Source organism: Oncorhynchus gorbuscha, linkage group LG24 (assembly GCF_021184085.1).
Source record: "Oncorhynchus gorbuscha isolate QuinsamMale2020 ecotype Even-year linkage group LG24, OgorEven_v1.0, whole genome shotgun sequence".
NCBI classification, from domain to species: Eukaryota; Metazoa; Chordata; class Actinopteri; order Salmoniformes; family Salmonidae; genus Oncorhynchus; species Oncorhynchus gorbuscha.
This window is the reverse complement of record NC_060196.1, coordinates 36,031,806-36,057,341: the sequence shown is the minus strand read 5'-3', so window position 1 is coordinate 36,057,341 and position 25,536 is coordinate 36,031,806. Positions and strand designations below refer to the sequence as shown.

General features: G+C 41.3%; 1 protein-coding gene across 2 annotated transcripts in view; it reads left to right on the top strand.

Annotated features, from left to right (window-relative positions):
• The first annotated feature begins 17,054 nt into the window (after window positions 1-17,054).
• LOC124013218 (CMP-N-acetylneuraminate-beta-galactosamide-alpha-2,3-sialyltransferase 1-like) overlaps window positions 17,055-25,536 on the top strand; it is a 60,944-nt gene continuing 52,462 nt past the window's right edge. For both annotated transcript variants that reach the window (XM_046327463.1, XM_046327462.1), the window contains exon 1: window positions 17,055-17,345. The gene's annotated coding sequence lies outside the window, so the exon portion shown is untranslated. The remainder of the gene's footprint in view (window positions 17,346-25,536) is intronic.

Here is a 25,536-nt window from a genome sequence, read left to right as displayed (position 1 = left end):
TCCCTAGCGGACCAACAGAATATGACACGTATTACACAAGATGGGGATTTAGAAAGGGAGAGAGAGTGCACGAGAGAAAAGCACACTTGGATACATTTGTAAACGATGCTTAGTTTTAGCCCTAACACCTTGCCCCGAAATGCCGCTCTTATGGGTCAGAATTCTAATGATGCAATTACTTGTTGAAGGTCTCCCTTGGGTATCTCTCATAAAGGTCTCATACCCCCCACCAATCCCGCTATATCCCTCCCCCCCCTGTAGGACTGTGATCCACGGTAACCTGACCCGAACAGGCCAGTAATGACAGTACATATCGGTACTGTACATATGATTATGGAATTGACACATAGGTACATAAGATTCTATGTAATTCTATGGCTCATGGAAATAACCGAATACATTTTATACGACGTTGTCTTTAGGGAATCACAGTAGACTACTTGTGACTCCAAGGGTAATACTTTATTTGAAGGGGGTTATACATGCATGACACCTTCATGAAACCAGCCCATCATACTGGAGTATCACGTGACATCATCTCTATGGGCTGCAGTTTCTCCCCCAGAGGATCCTACATGGTTCTCCCTAAGGGTGAGGAATATTAGACTAAACCTGAAAAGCAAGTATGGATCAAATTTGTTGACAATGTCATAGGATGTCATCCTATCTCTTTTCAATAAAAATCTGAAAATACCTTAAACATTTCATTTGAAATCCAGCAGAGAATCTTGGTTAGCTTTTATGGGTGGCTACACTTATAATGTATGCATTTTGTCTTGGGTGTTCATATTGTAATGTGTTTATTTTGTCTTGAGTTTATTGTAACAACTTTATTTTATTGTAAAATAAGCTCCTACTGCCTGTGAATGAATTGCCTATTAATTTGTGTAATCTTATATTCAAGTATACTTCATACATCCTACTTCCACTCATATCTCTCAAAAAAAACATATTGAGCTTTCACAGTGAATTCCACACAGTGGATGCCCATTGTGAAAGCACCATGAAATGTAGAAAGAGGGGATTGAGAAGAAAATGCTTGAATAGACAAGGATGAAGAAAAGACAAGATTTAGAGAACGCTGCTCGCTGGTAGACTGAGAATCCGTCTCAAATGGCCCCTATATCCTTTATAGAGCACTAGTTTTGACAAAACTCCTATAGTTACAGCCTTGTCCCTTATAGGCTCTGGTCTAAAGTAGGGTTTCATTTTGGGACATACACTAACAGATTTGAAAGCCCTATGGCTACCCATGTATTGTGAAAGTAGTGGAGGTGAAGTGGAGGTGGTCAAGGAAGGTTACCTTTTCACCATTCATCACAGCTCAGAACGCCACGACAACCAAGTAATCAGAGTCAAATATATTCCACACATCACACATAAAACCAAACAGTGCAAATACTGTAGGCTACAATACATTTTTATTTCTACTGAAAATACTATAGAACTGCTCATTAAAACATACAATAATCCAATTTCTTATGCAAAAAACAACATGACTCAATATGTGAAGCCTACAAACCCTATAACTAGCAGGAAGTGTGTCTGTACCGCAGCAGTCATCCTAATAGAGTAACCTACATTCAACCCTGTCTCATCCTACATTATACAGAGCTGTTGTGACAGACAGCGATGACACATATTTAATTCAAACAGGCTGTGTAAGAGCGAAGTGGAGTGCTTGCTCCTTTGAATGTTAATGGTGTAGAAACACCTTAACCAGTATTTGTGCATTAGGGAGCGGTCGACATTTAGTCAATTGTTACCCGCAGGAAAATGGGGGAGGGTTATACATTTTCAATTTCAGTCAGGGGGAGTGTTTAGTATATTTTTATTTAGTTCAGGGAGGGTAATGTAATTAGTAATTCATTAAATGTCTATACTGCTTAGTGTTTGATAATTAGCTGCCTATTATATCTCAATGTGTGCCCGATGCTGCCCCTCATTCCTGATTCTCTGCTGGGCGTGCAATGTCAAGTACACCTGTAGCGGTCTCAGTAAAATGATCCTTTAGCCTATACGAAGCGCATGCTCACAGAAGCACAGCGCAAAGTTATATTTAAAAAATATATATACTTCCTTCCTTCCTTTTTGTGTTGCTCGGATGGTGTGCATATAAAACTAGGCTGAAATTGATAGGCTATCCCAATCAGTAGGCGAGTCAAAGGCTTCTACCAGAATGTTTTATTTATTTTAAAAAAAAGATTTCTTAAAGAGCAATATCAGTGCACACAGACTAGGCCTACTGATGTCCTGTTTAGTTTGAGAGGGAGAGTGTGTGAAGATGAGAAGGAAGACCGAAGGTAAGCTTGCTAATGCTATAATTGATTTTAATAAAAAACAATATGTTTTGTTGCCCGTTATAAATCTATTTATCAGTTACTGACCTCACAATAAGCCATATTTGAGTAACTTACATCACTAGGAAGCGACGGCAGCCGCGGAGATGGACAGCACATGGGTTCTAAAAGTATGCACATTTGAGAAGGCCTACTTAATTTAAAACAGTCTTCATTTTAACTTGAATTTAGGCAACTAACTACAAGAGGGTTTCCTGTTGGAGCCTATTTCTTCCTATTCAAGAACTAAAAGGTAGATCTACCTTTTTGAAAGACCAAAATTATAGTTTATTATCAATAGATTTTGTCAGCCAGGCCCTTCTGTCACCGTGCACTCCTTAAATATTATTCAGACCCCTTGACTTTTTACAGCCTTATTTTAAAATGGATTATATAGTAATTTTTCCTCAAAAATCTACACACAATACCCCATAATGACAAAGCAAAAAAAAGGTTTCTTTATTTTTAAAGTTATTAAAATAAATAAAAACATCACATTTACATAAGTATTCAGACGCTTTACTCAGTACTTTTCTGAAGCACCTTTGTCAGCAATTACAGCTTTGATTATTCATGGGTTTGACGCTAAAAGTTTGGCATACCTGTATTTTGTCTCCCATTCTTCTCTGCAGATCCTCTCAAGCTCTGTCAGGTTGGATGGGGAGCATCACTGCACAGCTATTTTCTGGTCTCTCCAGAGATGTTCGAACGGGTTCAAGTCCGAGCTCTGGCTGGGCCACTCAAGGACATTCAGAGACTTGTCCCAAGCCACTCCTGCGTTGTCTTGGCTGTGTGCTTAGGGTTATTGTCCTGTTGGAAGGGAGGTCCTGAGCACTATGGAGCAGGTTTTCATCAAGGATCTCTCTGTACTTTGTTCCGTTCATCTTTCCCTCGATCCTGACTAGTCTCCCAGTCCTTGCCGCTGAAAAATATCCCCACAGAATGATGCTGCCACCCATTCTTCACCATAGGGATGGTGCCATGTTTCATCCAGACATGACAGTTGGCATTCAGCCCAAGAAAATCCATCTGGTCATTAGACCAGAGAGTCTTGTTTCTCATGGTCTGAGAGTCCTTTAGGTGCCTTTTGGCGAACTCCAAATGGGTTGTCATGTGCCTTTTACTGAGGAGCAACATGACACAGTGTGTAAATGATTAATAAGAAATGAATTAAAATGCTGGAGCCGAATGCTGGAATTAAAACAATTAACTGTGCAAATGATCAAAAGCCATGTGCATTAAAGAAATAGACGTCTGGCTCAAATAGAAACCTGTTTTTAATAAGAGCCTGTTGTGTTCAGTGATTTAAGCAAATAAATTCCAGGGTTATTAATTAAAATTTTACAGTATCCTCCTATTTAACAATAGCCTGTATAGAAATCAAAACGTCTCCGGTGCTGCAGCATGCGCTCGTTCTTTGTCATGCTCTGTTGTCTCCAATCATGTCAAATTACAGAGAATTGCATGAAATGCATTTATAAAAATGTTTTTTTTTCCCTCTGAACCGCAAACAAGATGATATTATAATGGAGATATTTTCATGCCTACGGTAGTCTGCGAATCCACAATCTTCTGGCTACTTTGCCATGTAATGCCTACAAAAACAGGTTCTGAAACTGCATATCTAAGGCTCTGGTCTGTCATAGGAGTGAAGGTAAACGGTAGGCATGTTCTCTGCTGTCCACATTATGTTTTACTTTATTTTGTATTTTTCTAGCATTCTGGGAGGGTCGGGTAAAAATAGATTTTACTGAAGGAAGGGCCGTCCTTTTTCATTTCAGAGGTCTGATTTTCTCTCAATATAATTAAACTTGAGATCCCTAAGGGACCTCAAACGCCCAGGAAGCTCAGCGTCAGTGTTATAATTGTAAAATATGTTTGTAGATTACCAAATATGGTTGTTGACTGAGCATCTTCATTTACTCCCATTACGGCCGGTATGTACTTCCTAAAAAGGTCTACATAAAAGTTGTACAACCCACTGTAAGAAATATCTCTTTGGCACCAATTTAAATGACTAATTACTGCCATGCGTAGGTCGGAAGTCTACAGTGCTTTCAGAAGGTATTCACACCTCTTGACTTTTCCCACATTTTGTTGTGTTACAGCCTGAACTTAAAATGTATTAAATAGAGATGTTGTGTCACTGGCCTACACACAATACCCCATAATGTCAAAGTGGAATTATGGTTTTAGAAAAGTTTACAAATGAATTAAAAATGAAAAGCTGAAATGTCTTGAGTCAATAAGCATTCAAACCCTTTGTTATGGCAAGCCTAAATAAGTCCAAATGTCCTTAACAAGTTGCATAATAAGTTGCATGGCCTCTGTGTACAATAATAGTGTTTAAAGTTATTTTTAAATGACTTCCACATCTCTGTACCCCACACATACAATTATGGTGACTTTAGGAAAATAACTCAATGTCAGCAAAACAAAAGAGATAATCATGGACTTAAAGAAACAGCAAAGGGAGCACCCTCCTATCCACATCGACGGGTCAGCAGTGGAGAAGGTGGAACGTTTTAAGTTCCTGTGTGTACATATCACCGACAAACTGAAATGGTCCACCCACACAGACAGCATGGTGAAGAAGGCGCAACAGCACCTCTTCAACCTCAGGAGGCTGAAAAAAATGTGGCTTATCACCGAAAACCCTCACTAATCTTTATCACCACCTGGTATGGCAAGGCTCTCCAGAGGGTGGTGCGGTCTTCACACCTACAACACCGATGTCACAGGAAGGCAAAAAAGATCATCAAGGACAATAACCACCCGAGCCACTGCCTGTTCACCCTGCTTCCATCCAGAAGGCGAGGTCGGTACAGGTGCATCAAAGCTGGGACAGATAGATTGAACAGCACCTATCTCAAGGCCATCAGACTGTTAAACAGTCATCACTAACACAGAGAGGCAGCTGCCTACCTACAGACTTGAAATCACTGGCCACGTTAATAAATGGAACACTAGTCACTCTAATAACACCACTTTAAAGAATGTTTACATATCTCACATTTCTCATCTCATATTTATATACTGTATCCTACACTATCTGTTGCATCTTAGCCGCTCTGTCACTGCTCATCCATATATGTTGTACTTATATATTCTCATCCCATTCCTTTACTAGATTGTGTGTGTTAGGTTTTGTTGTGGAATTGTTAGATATTACCTGTTAGCTACTGCTGCTACTGCTGCACTGTCAGATCTAGAAGCAGAAGCATTTAGCTACACTCGCAATAACATCTGCTAACCATGTGTATGTGACCAATAACATCTGCTAACCATGTGTATGTGACCAATAACATCTGCTAACCATGTGTATGTGACCAATACAGTTTGATTTGATTTCCAACAGACATTGGGAGACAATGTACCTTTCAGTAGGTCAATAACCTAAAACACAAGGCCAAATATTCAGTGTTGCTTACTAAGATCAAATCAAATGTATTTATATAGTCCTTCTTACATCAGCTGATATATCAAAGTGCTGTAGAGAAACCCAGCTTAAAACCCCAAACAGCAAGAAATGCAGGTGTAGAAGCACAGTAGCTAGGAAAAACTCCCTAGAATGGCCAAAAACTAGGAAGAAACCTAGAGAGGAACCAGGCTATGAGGGGTGGTCAGTCCTCTTCTGGCTGTGCCGGGTGGAGATTTTAACAAAATATGGCCAAGATGTTCAAATGTTCATAAATGACCAGCATGGTCAAGTAATAGTAATCACAGTGAACAGGTCAGGGTTCCATAGCCGAGGGTAGAACAGTTGAAACAGGAGCAGCAGCATGGCCAGGTGGACTGGGGACAACAAGGAATCATCATGCCAGGTAGTCCTGGGGCATGGTCCTAGGGCTCAAGTCCTCCGAGATAGAGAAAGAGATAATTAGAGAGAGCATACTTAAATTCACACAGGACACCGGATAAGACAGGAGAAATACTCCAGATATAACAGACTGACCCTAGCCCCCCGACACATAAACTACTGCAGCATAAATACTGGAGACTGAGCCTGGAGGGGTCAGGAGATACTGTGGCCACGTCCGATGACATTGAATCCTCCTGAGTGGCCTAGTTACAGTTCAAACTTAAATCGACTTGGAAGTCTATGTCAAGATCTATGGTAATCAACATATATTAGTGTTTTATTTTTCATAACGTTAGAATTGTTTTTCCACTTTGACGTTACAGTGTATTTTGTATAGATTGTGGACCAAAAAATGACAATGAAATCCATTTTAATCCCACCTTGTAAGACAACAAAATGTGGAAAAAGTCAAGAGGTGTGGATACTTTCTGAAGGCACACAATACATTGGAGGTGCTAAAGAGACATTTTTACAATTCCTTGTACATTTTTATTTCGACCTTTTTGGCATTACATGCCAGCCATAACAGGAGTAAATGAAGATAGTTGCTCAGCGAAACTCCATATTTGGTGATCAACGAACATGTTTTGACATTATAATGCTTGCAGAGCCGGTGAATGGGAGTTTGAATCAGAGTTACTAGCGGGCTAGTCCTCAGGTCTCTGTGTGAAGCTACTAACGGGCCAGTCCTCAGGTCTCTGTGTGAAGCTACTAGCGGGCTAGTCCTCAGGTCTCTGTGTGAAGCTACTAATGGGCCAGTCCTCAGGTCTCTGTGTGAAGCTACTAATGGGCCAGTCCTCAGGTCTCTGTGTGAAGCTACTAGCGGGCTAGTCCTCAGGTCTCTGTGTGAAGCTACTAACGGGCCAGTCCTCAGGTCTCTGTGTGAAGCTACTAACGGGCCAGTCCTCAGGTCTCTGTGTGAAGCTACTAGCGCCTAGCCTAGCGTACTGCTGCTGCCTCCTTCCCTTCTTACCAGGGACTCCCTCCTTCCCAGGTGTACACGTCAAACACACTTTGATGTTCTCACCCATCTGGTGAAAGAACATTTGAGGAATTACTGCTGCTGCACTTCCAGTAGTCTCTTTCTTTTATTTTAGAAAGTTGAGAGAGATGGTCTTGAAAAAGAAAGAGACTCCTGGCTGGTGCTCCTTTGAGAGTAGAACAGTTCTTAGAGGGGGAGGAGGAGAGGGAGAGGAGGATGGGAGGGGGGGGGAGTGGGGGAGAAGGAGGAGGGGTTGGTGCTTATGTTCTCTGATGTTATGTGAAAGATGATGCTGTCGAGGGAATAGATCTGTTAAGAAGCGTTTATATCCTCAGTCCTGTCAAGACAATTCTGGTCTCCTCACAATCATGACAATCTTGACAGCTCCACTGCAACTCTCCATTTTAATAATAGATGATGAGCTTTAGTGCAGCTTACCATTGTAATAACACGTGCTGAACTTGCACTGTCTATTGTACTGTGCTATCCTCCAAAACTAAATCCTGGTTTCAAACCCGTCATAAAACACCTCGTTACAATAATAATACCCCTTACTCGTATTGTTCAGTTACTGCATTTTAAATTCCTCATTCATTATATAGAAGGGTAAAACAGACGAGGAGCACGTTGTGGCAGTGATTATATAGAATAGTAAAGAACTACTGAACAGATGGGGCCGAGCGGACGATGAGAATTGTTAGGATTATTACTGATTTGTCTCCATGAGAGTAATTATCTCATATCTCCACATGTATCCAACGGTGCCATTAGGCCATACCTTGTTTATGTGCATGGGAGAAAAGAACGCATTTGAATCCTAAATAAGAAAGAGAACAAAAACATGGGGACAAATAAATAATATTATTTTCACTTTCACGCAAAAGGAAGGCAATTATGTCCTTTCCGTTTCTCTCTCTTGAATGTAAACCTTGAAATAACAGTCATGTGGCAAGCGCAGGCAACCTGTGGTGCTGTCAATAACTACCACAATAAGGAGAATCACAATGACTTGTTGTCCCTTTCTACTTCCTTGACATTATTCTTCAATAAACGATGAAAAGGTTTCAGTAAAATGTGTATTAGGGTTAGGCAAGAGAATGGTGGTGCACAAGCAACGTACAGTCCAACAGGTATAGAAGGGCAGGCAGATTCAAGGTCAGGGCAGGCAGGATGATCAGGCAGGGAAAGTAGTCTAGAGTCAGGCAGGGGTCAGAACCGGGCGGACTATGAAAAAGAGAATAGAAAAGGTGTACGGAGAAAAGCACGCTGGTTGACTTGACTAAACATACAAGATCAACTGGCACAGAGAGACAGGAAACACAGGGATAAATGCACTGGGGGGAAAAGCAACACTTGGAGGGGGTGGAGACAATCACAGGGACAGGTGAAACAGACCAGGGTGTGACTGTTACAGACTGGTAATTTTGTAAAACAGCCACCATTCTCCCAGTAACAAATAGCATAATAAACTTAAACTGGAGGTCTCATAAATGTCCATTAAAAACAGTACACAATATTCACAATGCTGTTGTAACGAAGGTGGTTCAATGAAGACTTGCGTTAGCTCCCCAAGCCAATTCCTATAGACTTTCGCTCAGCGGCCGAACACCGTGTTGTTCCACAGCAGGTCTCTTGACAGAACCACCTGCACTCTGTTCCACTGTGTCAGATCAGACAGAGAATACGAATGAATCTCATTTAATAATGAAAAAAAAAATGTAATTGCCTCAATCCTAATCCTGGCTGAGGCTCTCCCCTCCACAGAGATTCTGTTCCTGGCCCAAACATCAAAGGAGGAAGATACACACATACACACACACCAGACGTGTGTCTGAACCCAAGGTTTTATCTGGGGTGTAGACACATTCCCCCTTGGTCTGAATGCTGTTGTTTAGGATGCTGTAGTAACACCTGGTCCTCAGCAGAGGAACAAATCACAGTGTTTGGTGTCTGTCCCTCCCTGGAGGCTCGTCCTTCTCTCATCATGTCTCCTCAGAGACAAGAGGGAGCTTTCTTCACTGGTTTTCAAGAAGGATTTGTGTTGTACATTAAATGCTACTTTAAAATTCATATTTTCTCTCTCCCTCTTCCCTTCTCTCCCCCTCTCTCTTTCTTTCCTGCAATTGGAATATAATTGGACAAAGATTTCAAATAACGGCACATCCCAGTGGATTGCTAGCTTTTCTCCTGGCAGTCAGCGGTGAATAGATGATCTGCTCTTTTAAAGGCTTCTGTGGTCTCCTCTTTTCACTCATCCGCCTCTCCTCTCTCATCATGGGGCTCAGCGCCAGGCTGGCTGAGACGTTTTCAGGGCCACAGCCGCCTGGATCTCAAGCTGTCTAATCCTAATGACAAAGTCGCCAGAAAACATGGCCACAAAACAACAGCGTGTAAACACATGATTAGAGACTTTACACTCTGAATTCTGTATCTTTGTCCTCCGTAACGGAATGGAGTCCTCTGGGATTTCCTTACAGCGGGTTGTTACAGAATGTAGGAGATACAGTTCAAGTGTGACTGACTAGACGAGGCAGTAATCCTTGAGTTCTCTGTCTGGAAGTAGCCTACAGACAGACTTCACCTCAACAATCTCACTAGTCGCTGGTGAACATTGCCATTTCAATGCTCTCTGATATACAGTATCATCTCATCCAAGGGATGAAGCCGTTTTAGAATATTAGAAGTAGAACCAGCACCTGGTTTGAGAGACAGCACAGAGGCAACAGTACAGGACCAAAGTGGAGAAGAGAGGAGAAACCAACCAATAATATTCATCCATCTGAAGGGACTGTTAATTTAAAGCACAGTGATAAGGATGAAGGGGAGGAATAGGAGGCACTCATGAAGAGAGGCTTGGCACAATACTGTTAATCCTTCAGCATTGTGATGAGATGAGAAGAGAGATGCCAGTTCGCCAGATGACCTTGGTGCTCAGTGAAAAGGGTATTGCCAAAGGGCTGTAGGCTACATGCTGCTCAGTAGTTAAACCAGAGGCCTGTATGCTACACACTGGGAGACAGAGTTTTGGTTCACATCCATCCATCCATCCATCCTCTCTCTCTCTCTCTCTCTCTCTCTCTCTCTCTCTCTCTCTCTCTCTCTCTCTCTCTCACTCACTCACTCACTCACTCACTCACTCACTCACTCACTCACTCACTCACTCACTCACTCACTCACTCGCTCGCTCACATACTATCATTGTGGGGACCAAACAAATTATTGTCATTCAAAATCGTATTTACCTTAACCCCTAACCCTTACAGCAAATTTATGCTTGATCCGAAAATGTGGTCAGAGTCGGAGTCTCCGGAGTCATGCTCAATACTCAGTACTGCGCCTCTCAAATGTCTTGACAATGCGTAGGGCTCCATATAGCTCCACATTGACATGATTGGTTGAAGAGGAAGGCCCAAAGAATTGTCAAAGACTCCAGTTACTCAAGTCATAGACTGTTCCCTCTGCTACCGCACGGCAAGTGGTACCGGAGCGCAAAGTCTAGGTCCAAGAGGCTCCTTAACAGCTTCCACCCCCAGGCCATAAAACTGCTGAACAATTAATCAAATGGCCACCTGGACTATTTACATTGCATTTGATTTAATTTGAAGGTAGGTAGGTGTGGTATGTCCTGTTTAACATAAAAAACTTCCTTCACAACAGCTCTGCGCTGCTCTGTGGAGCGCAAGACTTCTGCAGAGGCTGTGTCATCATAAATGCTGCACGGCCAATGCAGACGGAATGACCATGCAGCGAGTTTTACTCTTAACCTAACCCTAACCCTTACCCTAAACCTAACCCCTAAGCCTAAAACAGCCTTTTTCCTTGTGGGGACCAGTGAAATGCCTCCACTTGTCCAAATGTTCCTTGTTTTACTGTCCTTGTGAGGACTACTGATCCTCACAAGGACAGTAAAACCAAAAGCACACAGACACTGCTGCTATAACTGTGTCAATCTCCTTCATTTTCTCATACAGCCTTTCCGTACAAAGAGCCATGGACAAATATGCCAATGTTGTAACTTTATCAGAAGTAACCTATCATGTATACCTATAATGCACTTTATCAGGGCTGAATAACAATGCACTCTTTCATGATAATGAACTGCAATGAGTAAAGTTTTTCAGAAGTTTGAAAGAAGACACTTTTGCTCAGATGTTGCTGACGCCTGCCAGATCTTACAACACCTGGATGTTTTGACTATGTTAAAACTTCTTATGGCTGCAGGGGCAGTACTGAGTAGCTTGGATGAAATGTGCCCAGAGGTGCTCAGAGTAAACGGCCTGCTCCTCAGTCCCAGTTGCTAATATGCATATTATTATTAGTACTGGATAGAAAACACTCTGAAGTTTCTAAAACTGTTTGAATGTTTGATGTCTGTGAGTATAACAGAACTCATATGGCAGACAAAAACCTGAGAAGAAATCAAAACAGGAAGTGGGAAATCTGAGGTTGGTTGATTTTCAACCCAACCCCTATTGAATACACAGTGGGATATTGGTTAGGTTGCACTTCCTAAGGCTTCCACTAGATGTCAACAGTCTTTAGAAACTTGTTTGAGGATTCTACCGTGAAGTGGGGGCTCATAAGGGCTGTTTGAGCCAGGTGTCTGGCAGAGTGCCACAGGCTCTGAGGTGCGGTCACGAGAGAGTCAGCTCTCATTCCATTGCTTTTCTACAGACATAGGAATTCTCCGGTTGGAACATTATTGACGTTTTTATGTTAAAAACATCCTAAAGATTGATTCCATCCTCGTTTGACAAGTTTCTACGACAGTAACGGAACTTTTTGACATTTCGTCTGCAACTAGGGAACGTGCCTCATGACTTTGCATTTGTTTACCACACGTGCTAACAAAAGTAGCTCTTTGGACATAAATGATGGACATTATCGTACTAAATCAAACATTTAATGTGGATCTAGGATTCATGGGAGTGCATTCTGATGAAGATCACCAAAGGTAAGTGAATATTTACAATGCTATTTATGACTTCTGTTGACTACCCAATATGACGGATATCTTTTTGGCTGCTTTGTTGTCTGAAAGCTGTACTCAGATTATTGCATGATTTGCTTTTTCCATAAAGTGTTTTTCAAATCTGACATAGTGGTTGCATTAAGCAAAGTTTATGATTTTTTTTGTAAAAGATGAATACATCATAAAAGTAATTGCCTGGTGTGTTTCTTGTTCTTCATGATGCTCTCTGCGCTTTTAACGGACCTCTGAGACTATCACAGTGCAGGTGCATTTATACGGAGACTTGATTACACACAGGTGGATTGTATTTATCATCATTAGTCATTTAGGTCAACATTGGATCATTCAGAGATCCTCACTGAACTTCTGGAGAGAGTTTGCTGCACTGAAAGTAAAGGGGCTGAATAATTTTGCACGCCCAATTTTTCAGTTTTTGATTTGTTAAAAAAGTTTGAAATATCCAATAAATGTCGTTCCACTTCATGATTGTGTCCCGCTTGTTGTTGATTCTTCACAAAAAAATACAGTTTTATATCTTTATGCCTGAAATGTGGCAAAAGGTTGCAAAGTTCAAGGGGGCCGAATACTTTCGCAAGGCACTGTATCTACAGTTAATATCATGTTTCAGGTAAGACCCAGATGCAGACAATGCCGAATTAACAACAGTTTATTAATCAAACAGGGGCAGGCAAAAAACAGGTCAAGGGCAGGCAGAGGTCGGTAATCCAGATAGGCGGGGCAAAGGTACTGGACGGCAGGCTCAGGGTCAGGGCAGGCAAAATGGTCAACAGTGGGAAAACTAGGAAACAGGAACAATCGAGAGACAGGAGCAGAGGGGAAACCACTGGTAGGCTTGATGAAACAAAACGAACTGCCAACAGACAAACAGAGAACACAGGTATAAATACACAGGGGATAATGGGGGAGCTGAGCGACACCTGGAGGGTGGTGGAGACAATCACAAAGACAGGTGAAACAGATCAGGGTGTGACAGTTACATATTACCTCATGTACCTTGACTAGCCCGTACCCCCGCACATTGACCCGGTACCCCTTGTACACAGCCTCGTTATTGTTCTTTTATTGTGTTACTATTTTTCCTTTAGTTTATTTAACAACATTTTCTTTCTTACTTTTTAAAAAACTCTGCATTGTTGGTTTAGGGCTTGTAAGTAAGTATTTCACTGTAAGGTGTATTGGTCTGTTGTATTGGTCTGGGGGTAGAAATTATTGGCCAGTCTTCCAGTTTTTGCCATAATGCTACCCGCGTCTGAGTAATGGAAACGGGTAGAACAAGCCATGGCTCGGATGGCTGAGGTACCTGATGTTCTTCTTGGCCTTCCTGTGACACCTGGTGTTATAGGTGTCCTGGAGGGTAGGCAATGTGCACCCAATGGTGCGTTCGGCTGCGTGTATCACCCTCTGATACAATATAGTTTATGAAATGAATTGAAGCATTGAATAAATACAAAAAAGACTATAGCCTGCCCTACACAATATCACAGATCATTTTACCAGACTCACAACATTTTCCTTTCTCATTGTGCCACCAAGTGATTGCGAACTACTGGTAAAGTGAACAAGTTTAGCAAATACTGTAACATTATGGAACAATGTTTTTACAATTTTTAAAATGGTTAGCGGGAGAGGCCATATGGACAATCCTGGCCTACAAAACAATGATTTATGTAGCGCAGATGAGAGCCAAGTGAACCGAATCAAACATAGGATTGTGACAGCGGAGGACACAGTGTCCTGGTGTTTTAGCCATTCATGCTCTCCCATTGAGTAGACTATATCACAGTGACATCTAGATGGCTACCAATATTAGTCATTTATTGTGTCCTGGGAGGGGAAAATTCACCTCGATACAATATGGTTCATTCGCATCAGCTTTAGCGGCTTATGAGTACGGCCCATAGTGTGGTTTATGTGTGAAATGCGGCTCATCAATCCGAAAAAATATGGGTAATCCTTTGAACTGCTAGAAACAAGTCATTTTCTCTGTAGTAATGGTGGAAACATAACGGTCACGAGTCTGCCCTAAGAATATTCTTTATAGCACTCAGAGGCTGAGATACAGAATATAATCACAATATTCTTTCAGTGATGTTTTCTATGTCGCACAGCTAGATATCTACAAGCAATTTAGAGCAGACCGAAATGGCTTTTGTCAACTTGATCTAACAAACGTTAGCCAACTATCTTGCTAGGTTAGCTAAGGAAACATGCAGCAATTCAACGTTGGCTAGCAATAAATATGCTTATAAACAAAGCAAGGTACCTACCCAGCAGCTGCTTAAATTATTCTTCCTCTTCACAGCCGCTTCAAGAAGATATTTACTAAAATAGACTGAGCTTCATGTGTCTCACCTGACAGCATAAGTTTGGCGCCTGAAACAAATTATTTGAATCTACAGTAGGCATAAGCTATCACTGTAAATAAATACAGTATGTTAGTCATTTTTACAGGAGGCTTCTAAATTACAATTACAGTATTTTTCAGCTTTTTACACACAATGCAGTGCAATCCACAGCATGAATGCTGTAAAACACATGTATGGTATTATACAGTACATTCTACAGTGTTTTACTGTTGAAATTACAAAAGTCTTAGGCCTACCTGTTTGACAGACACAATTAGGCTATAGGCAGCTACTGTATGGCTTTTGTCGATCAATTCCTTCACCCACCATGCACTCCTTTGTCGTCAATTCCTTCACCCACCATGCACTCCTTTGTCGATCAATTCCTTCACCCACCATGCACTCCTTTGTCGATCAATTCCTTCACCTTCACCATGCACTCCTTTGTCGATCAATTCCTTCACCCACCATGCACTCCTTTGTCGATCAATTCCTTCACCCACCATGCACTCTTTAAATCGCCTACCTCCATGTCAGTGAAGCGCTGTTAAGTTCAAACCAAAACTCGACCTGAAGGGGTTTGACAGGGTATGCCATAGGTTATTTTATTAAAGAAAATGGAAAAAGGCACAGGCCTACCCTTCGTTAGTTTAAGATTTTGAAGAAAATAAAGCGGATCCTGTTATATAAAGTGATCTATAACAGCGCTTTTGTCAGAGATGCCTTCTACTAGAAACAACCTGTAAAATACCCTGGAATGACGTGACTCTGATGTACATGGAATATCATCGTTTTATTTCTTTGACATTCAGAGGCTGAGCTTCAATCTTCTGTAGCCGAGGAGACAAAAAACATGTACTTTGATTGGAAAGCAATCTAATTCTGTCACTATCAATTGATTATGTTTAAACCAAGATGTTTAAACCAAGACAGCTTTTAGGGAAACACCTGTGACCAAGCCATGAAAGAAGAATAGCCAGCAGTAAATGCTTACATTTTTCTGTGTCAGTAGGCCTATTCTGTCTGGGGTGGAAAGGTAGTCGTAACTTTGAAAGTACCATGATCAGCAACCTGTTTTCAGAGCATTTTGTATTATTCTTAACATAAATCCGAGACACTCAATTTCGTATGGTATGTATTAATTGGTGGATGTCCATCACCCATTTCATATGATATGTCACGAATTACAATTTGTATTATATGTTACGAATTTGAAAAACGTACAGTATGTTACGAATTTGCCAAACGTATTATATGTTACAAATTCTAGCTAGGTGGCTAACCATAACTAGGGATTGGGGGTTATGTTTAGGGCAAGTGTTGGCTAAAAGGTTAGCTCACACACTAAGTAGTTGCAAAGTAGTTAAAAATAGTAAGTAGTTGAAAAGTTGCTATTTAGCTCAAATGGTCTGTGATGAGATTCAAACTCTACTAGAAGTTTGCATTATCTAAATATTCTGCTAATTATGTAAATTTATTGAATTGTTTGTAGAACGTATATTTTTCTTGGACCTGCAAATACAATGATAGATTCATGCAATGCTTTTACTATAAAGGAGAACGGTGGTCTGCGAACCCAGAATCTTCTGGCCGCAGCCCTGTGTGCTATCAAAAAAATAAAACAAAGAACACTTTCTAAAACTGCATATATAAGGCTCTGGTCTGTCTAAGAAGTGATGGTAAATGGTAGACATGTTTTCTGATATCCACTTCGTTTCAATTATTTAATTGAATTGCTGATTATTCTGTACACCTGTCACCATCGTCTCGCGCACCTGCGACTCATGACACTCACCTGGACTCCATCACCTCCTTGATTATCTTCCCCATATCCGTCACTCCCATTGTTTTTTTCTTCAGGTGTTATTGACCCTGTTTTCATGTCGGTGCGTTGTTTGTGGCTCGTGTTCATTTGATTTATTAAAACACTCACTCCCTGAACTTGCTTCCCGACTCTCAGCGCACTCGTTACAGTTGGGTACACCATATGGCTGCCAGTCCACCCATTCGTCACATTCCACGGGGCACAGAGGTCGTTTCAACCTCTAGTTTTGATTTACTGGATTACTTTGGATTAGTTCTCAAATAATATGAAATCAACTAAATAATCGCCATGTCATTGGAAAAAAAGATGCGTGAAAAAGAGACGAATGCCCTTACTTTAACGACTTTCTGCAAATCCAATCAGTTTTCCACGTTGATTTAACGTCATCGCAGGGATTTTTGTTGTTGTAATGACCTAGAAACATGATTTAAACCGATTTTGCCCAGGGGCATAACTAGAATTAGAGAAACCTTTTATATGATTTGAGTTGTTTTTCAAAGACATATCATTACTGGAAATTAAAAAGTTGCCTAGGCCTACTCCTTTCATTTGCTTATTTCAATGTTTCCAACACATCCTATGCAGTCAACCCCATTATTACACCTCTGCCCAAACCGCTATACCTAGTCAGGATGAAAAGGGGCGTTGCGTTGCACTGTTGTGCCTCGCCAATCCACATGGCCGCAAGACCGCTTGATCGCCACCAGTAGGAGAATAGCGGTCCACTAGCTCTCCATGCGTCGGGGAGGTATCACTGAATAATAACGGACTTGCCTCTTCCAGCCATCCACTCGCAGATTTACCTTTTTAGTAGCTTAAGGGTGTGAACATTTCGACGTTCACTGCTCGGTCTTTTAAACTAGGCTACTGTATTCGATGAATATCGGGGTGGTTTCGCTCAGCAGCTCCTTGCTTGGATAACCTTATCGCTGTGCTGTGTGGATGCTCTGGATAACGGGTCTCCCTACCATTCCGATCAGAGCTGTCTTGGAAATGAAAGTAAGTAGCCTATCCAGCCATTGAAGCGTTTTGCATGATCAAATATGCATTTTGTGGTTCTTTGATTTGAAATAATTAGTCAGATTATCACAGGACAAATAATAATATCTCTGACAATTTACAAATAATATGTTTTAATCTATAGCTTATACCCTTGTACTGCAAGGGTATTGGGCAACTCTCGTATTCGTTGTATTTCAAACCAATGTTCAAACTTCAAACTTTTTTTTTCATCTGATAGAAAGTCTATTTTAAAAAACGATCCAATTTTAAACGGTACCCAGGCTTTACAGCCTTACCATACCTTGGAGTTTAATGTTTACCTTTATTTAACTAGGCAAGTCAGTTAAGAACAAATTCTTATTTGTTCTGCCTGTTTTGGGGCAATGACAGTACCTTGTCAGCTTGGGGATTTGAACTTACAACAATGTATTTATTTCCTAAACGCAATGTAGCCTATACATTTCTTTGAGAGTAGTGCTCCCACCCCAAATTTAGTTATCTAGTTAGTATCAGCAGTATCAGCAGTGCAAACTGTATGGACATTTCTACTGCCTCAGTGCTATCTTTTCAAGAACCGTGTTCTTGGGCTAGAGGCAAAACATTTTTAAAATGTAGGCTTTCAGACATCTTTACTAGTATAGAGGCCAGGTGTAATGCTGCATTGCTTAATATCTCTGTAATATCTCTGACAATTTACTCTTAACTGCTCAATGGCACGGTAATGACAGTGAGAACAGACCAACATCTGTTGACTGTATTATCTCTAGCGTAGTAGGGTATAATGCTGCTCTCTCTGCATTCAGTACACACAATAGTACAGAACATCTGACATTATGCTGTCATCCGAAATGGCACCCTATACCCTATATAGTGCACTACTTTTGACCATGGCCGATGCTCTGGTCAAAAGTAGTGCACTATATAGGGAATATTGCGGATTCACTCTAAATGCTGCTATTATAGACCTCTTTTGTCTTACTGGGATTAAAACCCAGGGTGGTTATGTTATGGTTATGTGTTCTAGAAATTAATTTGAAATTGCATCTGAATTATTAATTGTCTTTCCCATTCTATTTGGAGTAATGACTGAGGTCCTTTATGTATACTAATGATAGTGTGTCCATTAGAAAGGTTACCTTTTCATTCAATCTCCATTAGAAGTAATAAGCAAGTACAATGTCATTGCCAATATATTGTATATCAAATCACATTTTATTTGTAACATGAGCCGAATACAACCGATGTAGACCTTACTGTGAAATAAACTAACGTAAAAAATACAATTAAAAGTAACAATAACAAGGCCATACACAGGGGGTACCGGTAGAGAACAGTCTATGACTTGAGTGGCTGCAGTCTTTTACATTTTTGGGGGGCCTCCCTCTGACACCGCCTGGTATAGAGGTCCTGGATGGCAGGAAGATTGGCCCCAGGGATATTGCTCTCCGTCTGTGATGTGACTGGCTACGGAGTGACCTTGGTGGACCAGTGTGTGCTCAGAGAGATGGAAGTGGAGGCTAGGTGTCATTTCATATTAAGGAAGAGTACAGTGTAATTACAGTAGGCCCTATGTAACTGGTGGTAAAAACAATTCAGAATGTTGCTGATGTTGGAGAAACTCGGTACAATAACCCTCACCAACTGTCGATCACTCGTGCGGCTCAGTTGGTAGAGCACAGAACACCAGGGTTGTGGATTTGTTTCCCATGGGGGACCAGTATGAAAAATGTATCCACCGGATAAGAGCGTCTGCTAAATGAATGAAATGTCAAATGTAACCAGAGAAAAAGACAAAGCTGTCTGATGAGCATAAAGAGTTAGATTTACAGTAGTTGCCATACAGTTAGACACAAAGCTATAATTACACATTTAGGTACTGGCCTAAAAACTTTTCCCAAGATACTATAATTTATTCCTTTGATAAAACAACTATGTTCCCGAGACTACTGTAGGCTGAGCCCGACTCAGTACAGTTGTTATGCTGAAAAAAGTATTGTAGTCATAAGTCACATTGTCATCTAGTCAGCACTGTAGTCATAAGAGCCAACTCATGTGGTCTATGCAGCTCAGCATCCTAAACTGTGGAGACTCCATGCTTTAACCACAGAGCCTTTCAGAGCGTTTCAGCACATCATTATATTGTACTGTAACTGCACGGTCTGGTCTGGGCACCAACCCTGCTGCAAAGGAGACGGAAAAAGAGAGAAACCCATCCTGTGAACAGTCAGACCTCATAGCTGTGGTTCCTGGATGTGGTTATCTGAAGTGGTTACAGACAGCTTGTGAGGTGGTATATTTCCCTAGTAACCAGAGGCTGCGTCCCAAATGGCACCATATTCCCTATATAGGAATATATATTCTGTAAGGTCGCCCGGCAGAGAGCTCCTGTACATTTTGTAAATGTGTTTAGGTATTTGTTCTCTGAATCTTTGAACTTTATTTTTTGTTTTGAATAGCCAAATGTGTATGGATGACATCTATTTGTTTCCTGACCGTGAATTCATGGCAAATCAGTTTTCTCATGATAGCTAGCTAGCTATGCTACCAAGCTAGCTAGCTAGTGTATTTTGATTTGAATGCACCAGCCTATTTCTGTTATTTCTACGGCCTCCTGACACAATGAGGAGTAGTTCAATGTATGCCAAGCTGACAGTGGCGATTGCATCCCTAAGGAGGTTTCCTCCAAAGTTCTGAGCGGGCTATCACCGTCCTCATTATCAAAAACAGACTTCATCTTGTTCTGCAAGACCAGAGAGAGTCAACGGCTACGGAGAAGTTGTAGCCAGACGTCGGGGATGGCAAGGCCCCGGTGAAAGGGAACTGTGCTGCTGGCTTCCGGATGACCTGCTCATCTCCCGGCGTTTACCACCTCCCTTTGCTCAAGACATGTGTTTCCCTCTTGACTGTCACCATCTTTTGGGGGCTTGTTTAGCTTTTTCAAGTGCTTTCAGAATCAGACTTGATTTTCCTGTTATGAAAAATGTGTCAACCGCTACAAAGACGTCCAATAGTTCTAATCCATATAATCTCATTTCCTGTTGCAGCAGGATTATTTTCCTGCTATAGCAAACTGGCTCAAATTAAGATCCTATATTAGTAGGGAATATGGTGCCATTTGGGACACATGAGAGTCTCCCTCCAGACAGCAATGCCATAGTTGTCTCCATTCTAACCACTCAGAGCGGTTACAGACACTATTTTCCCTCCACAGTTTCTCTCAAGAGGAATTCTCTCCGGGCTTTTGGTTCACCCTCTGTTTTCATTTACAGTCTTGGCTCTTTGCCAAACACACATTTAAAGCACAGTGTCCTGCGTGGCACACTTTACATACCAGTACACAGCTTTTTACAGCAGACTGACGTCATAAGAAATACATATTAACGTATCATTGTCCTCTTTCCCAGACGTCATGGCATGACACATGCAATTAATTGTATTGTCTTGAATATTTTAATAAGCGGTTATAAACTGCTGTTGTGTTGAGAGAATGACCAAATGTCTGTTTTCCTTGGCACTAACCACTGTTTCTTGGAAATGTTTTTACCACTGCAATCAAAGTGAACCACGTCTCTCAATTAAGACTGAATACTACAAAACTTCTGTCTCCAAATAAACAAATGCGGTGCCCATTTGATCACACTAGAAGACGGGCAGCTGATTAAGGAGAGGACGTGTTTAAAAGGCTTCATACAGCTGCTCAGTTTCAGGCTGTATGGATGCATTATGTAGAACTGTAGATACCACCAGATGTTGTATCCTTTTGATGCCCTCACATCACATTTCATAGATTGCTGCGAGGAATGAGATGAGACTGATGTTTTTTTCCTCCCGTTTAGGTGGACAGATGTTCTGTCCTTGACTTGTATCAGGCTGATGTGTGCATCCCAAATGGCACCCTATTCCCTTTATAATACCTTACTCTTGACCAGAACCCTATGGGCACTAGGGTGCACTAGGTTGCCATTTGGGAAGCACCCACTGTCAGGCGTAGCCATTCTCGTGTCATGATTTCATCGTGTGTGGTCTTGTGAATTGGCCAAAGCTTACATAAAGCTTCTTCCTGAACTTTTTTATTCTTATTTAAAGTCATGTTGAAAAGGTCACACAGACCCGGACCCTGTCTGTCAGATAAAATGAAACACATTTATACTTCCTATTATAGACTGACTCTATTTAATAGCACACATTCTGCCTGACAAAGATCGTAGAGTGGAAACATTGCACAATCAACTATAGCAGCATTCCTCAGTTTGTGGGAATGTCTTTATTTCACACTCGTTTAAAAAACAAAAATGGGTGTAGGACAGATTGATACTGAACACTTTCTGATCACCTTCACCCGAGGGCAATAGTTACATGGCCTTTGTTTGCTTCTAATACTGTACGTAGAATTCACACATGACATACTGTACAGTACAATGTAAGGTCAATAAACACATCATTTCAAAGGATGTGCATAGAAATACTGTAGGCCTTCACTAATCTTAAATAAAGTATGCCTTTCCTGTCAGCAAGAATCATTCCATTTACTTTGTCATGTGTGAACATACATTTATAAACATAAGACCTCTATGGCCTGATCACCAACGGCGATGAGACAGCATACAGGGAGGAGGTAAGAGAACTGGCAGTGTGTGTGTGGAGGGGGGGGGGTCAATAGCTAAGTTCCTCAGTGTCCACATCACTGAGGATGAAACATGGTCCTCTCACACCAAAACACAGTCATGAAGAACGCATGGCAATGCTTTTTCTCTCTCAGGAATCTGAAATGATGTTGCATGGCCACTCAGATCCTCAGGAACATTTACTGCTGCACTATTGACAGCATTTGTTTTAAAAGTTTGTCAGCAATCTACACACAATAACATAATGACAAAGTGAAAACAGGTTTAGCAATTTTAATAAATGTATTAAAAATGTAGAAAACAAATAGCTTTCATAAGTATTTAGACTCTTTGCTGTGAGACTCGAATGTTGAGCTCAGGTGCATCCTGTTTCCATTGATCATCCTTGAGATTTTTCTACAGCTTGATTGGAGTCCACCTGTGGTAAATTCGATTGATTGGACATGATTTGGAAAGGCACACACCTGTCTATATAAGGTCCCAAAGTTCAAATCAAATCAAAAGTTGACAAAGTTGACAGTGCATGTCAGATCAAAAACCAAGCCATGAAGTTGAAGGAATTGTCTGTAGAGCTCCGAGACCGGATTGTGTCTAGGAACAGATGTGGGGAAGGGTACCAAAACATTTTTGACCAAGCCCCTTCTCCCCCGATTACTCAGTTTGGCCGGGCGGCCAACTCTAGCAAGAGTCTTGGTCGTTCCAAACTTCTTCCATTTAAGAATGATGGAGGCCAATGTGTTCTTGGGGACCTTCAATGCTGCAGAAATGTTTTTGGTACCTTTCTCCACATCTGTGCCTTGACACAATCTGGTCTCGGAGCTCTACGGACAATTACTTCGACCTCATGCCTTGGTTTATGCTCTTACATGCACTGTCAACTGTGGGACCTTATCCAAATCATGTCCAATCAATTGAAATTACCACAGGTGGAATCCAATCAAGTTGTAGAAACATCTCAAGGGTAATCAATGGAAACAGGATGCTCCTGAGCTAAATGTCATGTCTCATAGGAAAGGGTCTGAATATGTAAATAAAGTATTTCTGTTTTTTATTTTTAATAAACTAGAAACAAATTCTAAAAACCTGGTTTTATTTTGTCATGATTGGGTATTGTGAGTAGATTGCTGAGGGTTTGTATTTAATACTTTTCAAAGGCACTGTATGTCCTGGTCCTCCCAATGTGTCTGTCTTCCACCTCTCTGTCCTGCTTTCTGTTTGTTAGAAAGAAGCTAATTGTCATGCCTCGGAGGTGTATTGTTAATTACGAGTTATCTCTCTCAGCTCCCAGCTCTTCATATGGTCACAACTTTAATTGACAGTCAAAGCTGAGCACCACCTGTCCTCCCCTTTAAAACCCATGGTTCAGCCAGATGTTCCCCCTTAACATCCCAGCCCCAGGTGCTTCCCCAGACCTTAAGGTTCCAAGCAGATGTGTTTTTTTATATATAAGGACAAATTATTAAACATGAAATGCCATATCTGCCAACTGCCTCAGAAAGGTGATACAAAACAGGGTTGTTTCACACTGCGTTTCTAAACCATGCTGCCTGTGTACAAACCATACTGTTGTTTGTGTACAAACCATACTGCTGCTTGTGTATCTGTCTAAACCGGGAGTGGTGTGAAGCTGATGGAACAACCATTGCTGTTTGAGAGATCAGTGTAATCCTATTGGTTACACACATCATCAAATACCTCTTCTGTGATCTGCTATTGGTTACACACATCATCAAACCCCTAGTCTGGGGCAGCAGGTAGCCTAGTGGTTAGAGTGTTGGGCCAGTAACTGAAAGGTTGCTGGATTGAATCCCCAAACTGACAAGGTTAAAAGCAGTAGCTCTGCCCCTGAACAAGGCAGTTAGCCCACTGTTCCCCAGGAGGCCGTCATTGTAAATTCGAATTTGTTCTTAACTAACTTAGTTAGAGGTTCAATTAAAAAATAAAATAAGCAAAGTCTGTCAGCACTCAAAGTAAATTTTGTTTTGTGAGACTAGTTCAACTCACATGGCTGTTACGTGTTTTCTAAATGGGGTGGTGACACCGATCATAAGAACGTCTATATTACGAGTCTCTAGGCTACAAGCATGACATCCATCTGATCTGAATATTGGGTGTGTTGTTGTGTACAGCAGGCTGCAAACATAACCCATCCGTTTGTGTTTGGAAGATCTGCCATGGTTTGGTTTTGTGTGGAAGAAAACAGAGCGAATGTTGAAGGATTTGGTATAATGATATTGCGGCATTGTTGTCTTTGTTCTCTATGACAAAGGACTTTTTGTATTTTCACCCCAAAAATACTCAATAGGGTGCTTTGTGTCTGGGTCTGAATCCAGTGGCTTGGATCAGCAGCATCGCAACTATAGGCCCCTAGGTCCTGGTCAAGGAGTGTACACTACACAAGGAATAGGGTACCATTTGGGACAGTTTTAGGTTTGAAAAAGTAGAGACATTCAAGTAGGCTAGTTTAACTGACACCTAGTTTTAGTTTTACACTAGAACTAGATTATAATTGATTAAAGGTGTTTGGCAGAGCCCCATTTCTAAAACTCTGACTATTGGGGAGAAAGGATTTCAGAAGTCAGACCAAGGAAGCTGATGGTGGAATCCCTATGGGTGAAATAAAGGCGGCAACCTGAACGGATTGGTCCATTGCTGTTGCCAAGGGCCTTAGTGTTGTTGTAGATTTCCCCTGTTAAGCTGGGCTACAGCTGTGTTGGGCCCCATGATTTGGCCCCTGGGCTGTACTACCATGTGTTTTCTCCATCTCAGACCACATACAGAGAACAAACATTCTTACCCATGAGGTTTTTGTCCCAAATGGCACTCCATTCTCTATATAGTGCACTACTTTGATTATAGCCCTAACAAAAGCAGTGCACTATATAGGACATAAAGTGAAGCAATCTAGGAGAACAGAGGGTTCACTCCTTTTCATAGAAGGAGAAGAGAATGCCAACTCAGCACAGTACTTTTACTGCGCTGCCATGGAGTGGAGGTTGATGTTAACATGACTTGCTTTACAACATTTACAAGATGTACTTTGCAACATTACAAACCAATTACACGAACAACAAATGCCGAAATAAAAAAAAGAGTTCACAAGAAAGGCATTTCACTGTACTCTTTGGTATGATTCACCCGGGGATCAAACACCCAACATTCCAATCTCAGACACTCTAATCACAAGACCACCGAGTTGGTGCATGTTAAATTATACGTCCCATATAATATGGGAACATGTTTTTTTTAGGGAGGTAGGAACCTATGTGAAACCAAGTAAAAATAACAATGTCAGCAACAGCATAACATACTGTACACGCAACAACCCACCAACAAAACAAAACACAGTTGGTCTTCAAAATGGAGAATAATAATATAAGCCGTTTAGCAGACGCTTTTATCCAAAGCGACTTGCAGTCACGCCACAGAGGACCACTGTAGTAAGTCAGACTCAAACAAAACAATTAGAACGGTAAATCAATTCCAAACGAACACAGGCAGTTTACTGCGGAGTAGAGGGGAATTGTAGCGTCTGTACATAATTGAAGAAAGGCTGCCACATA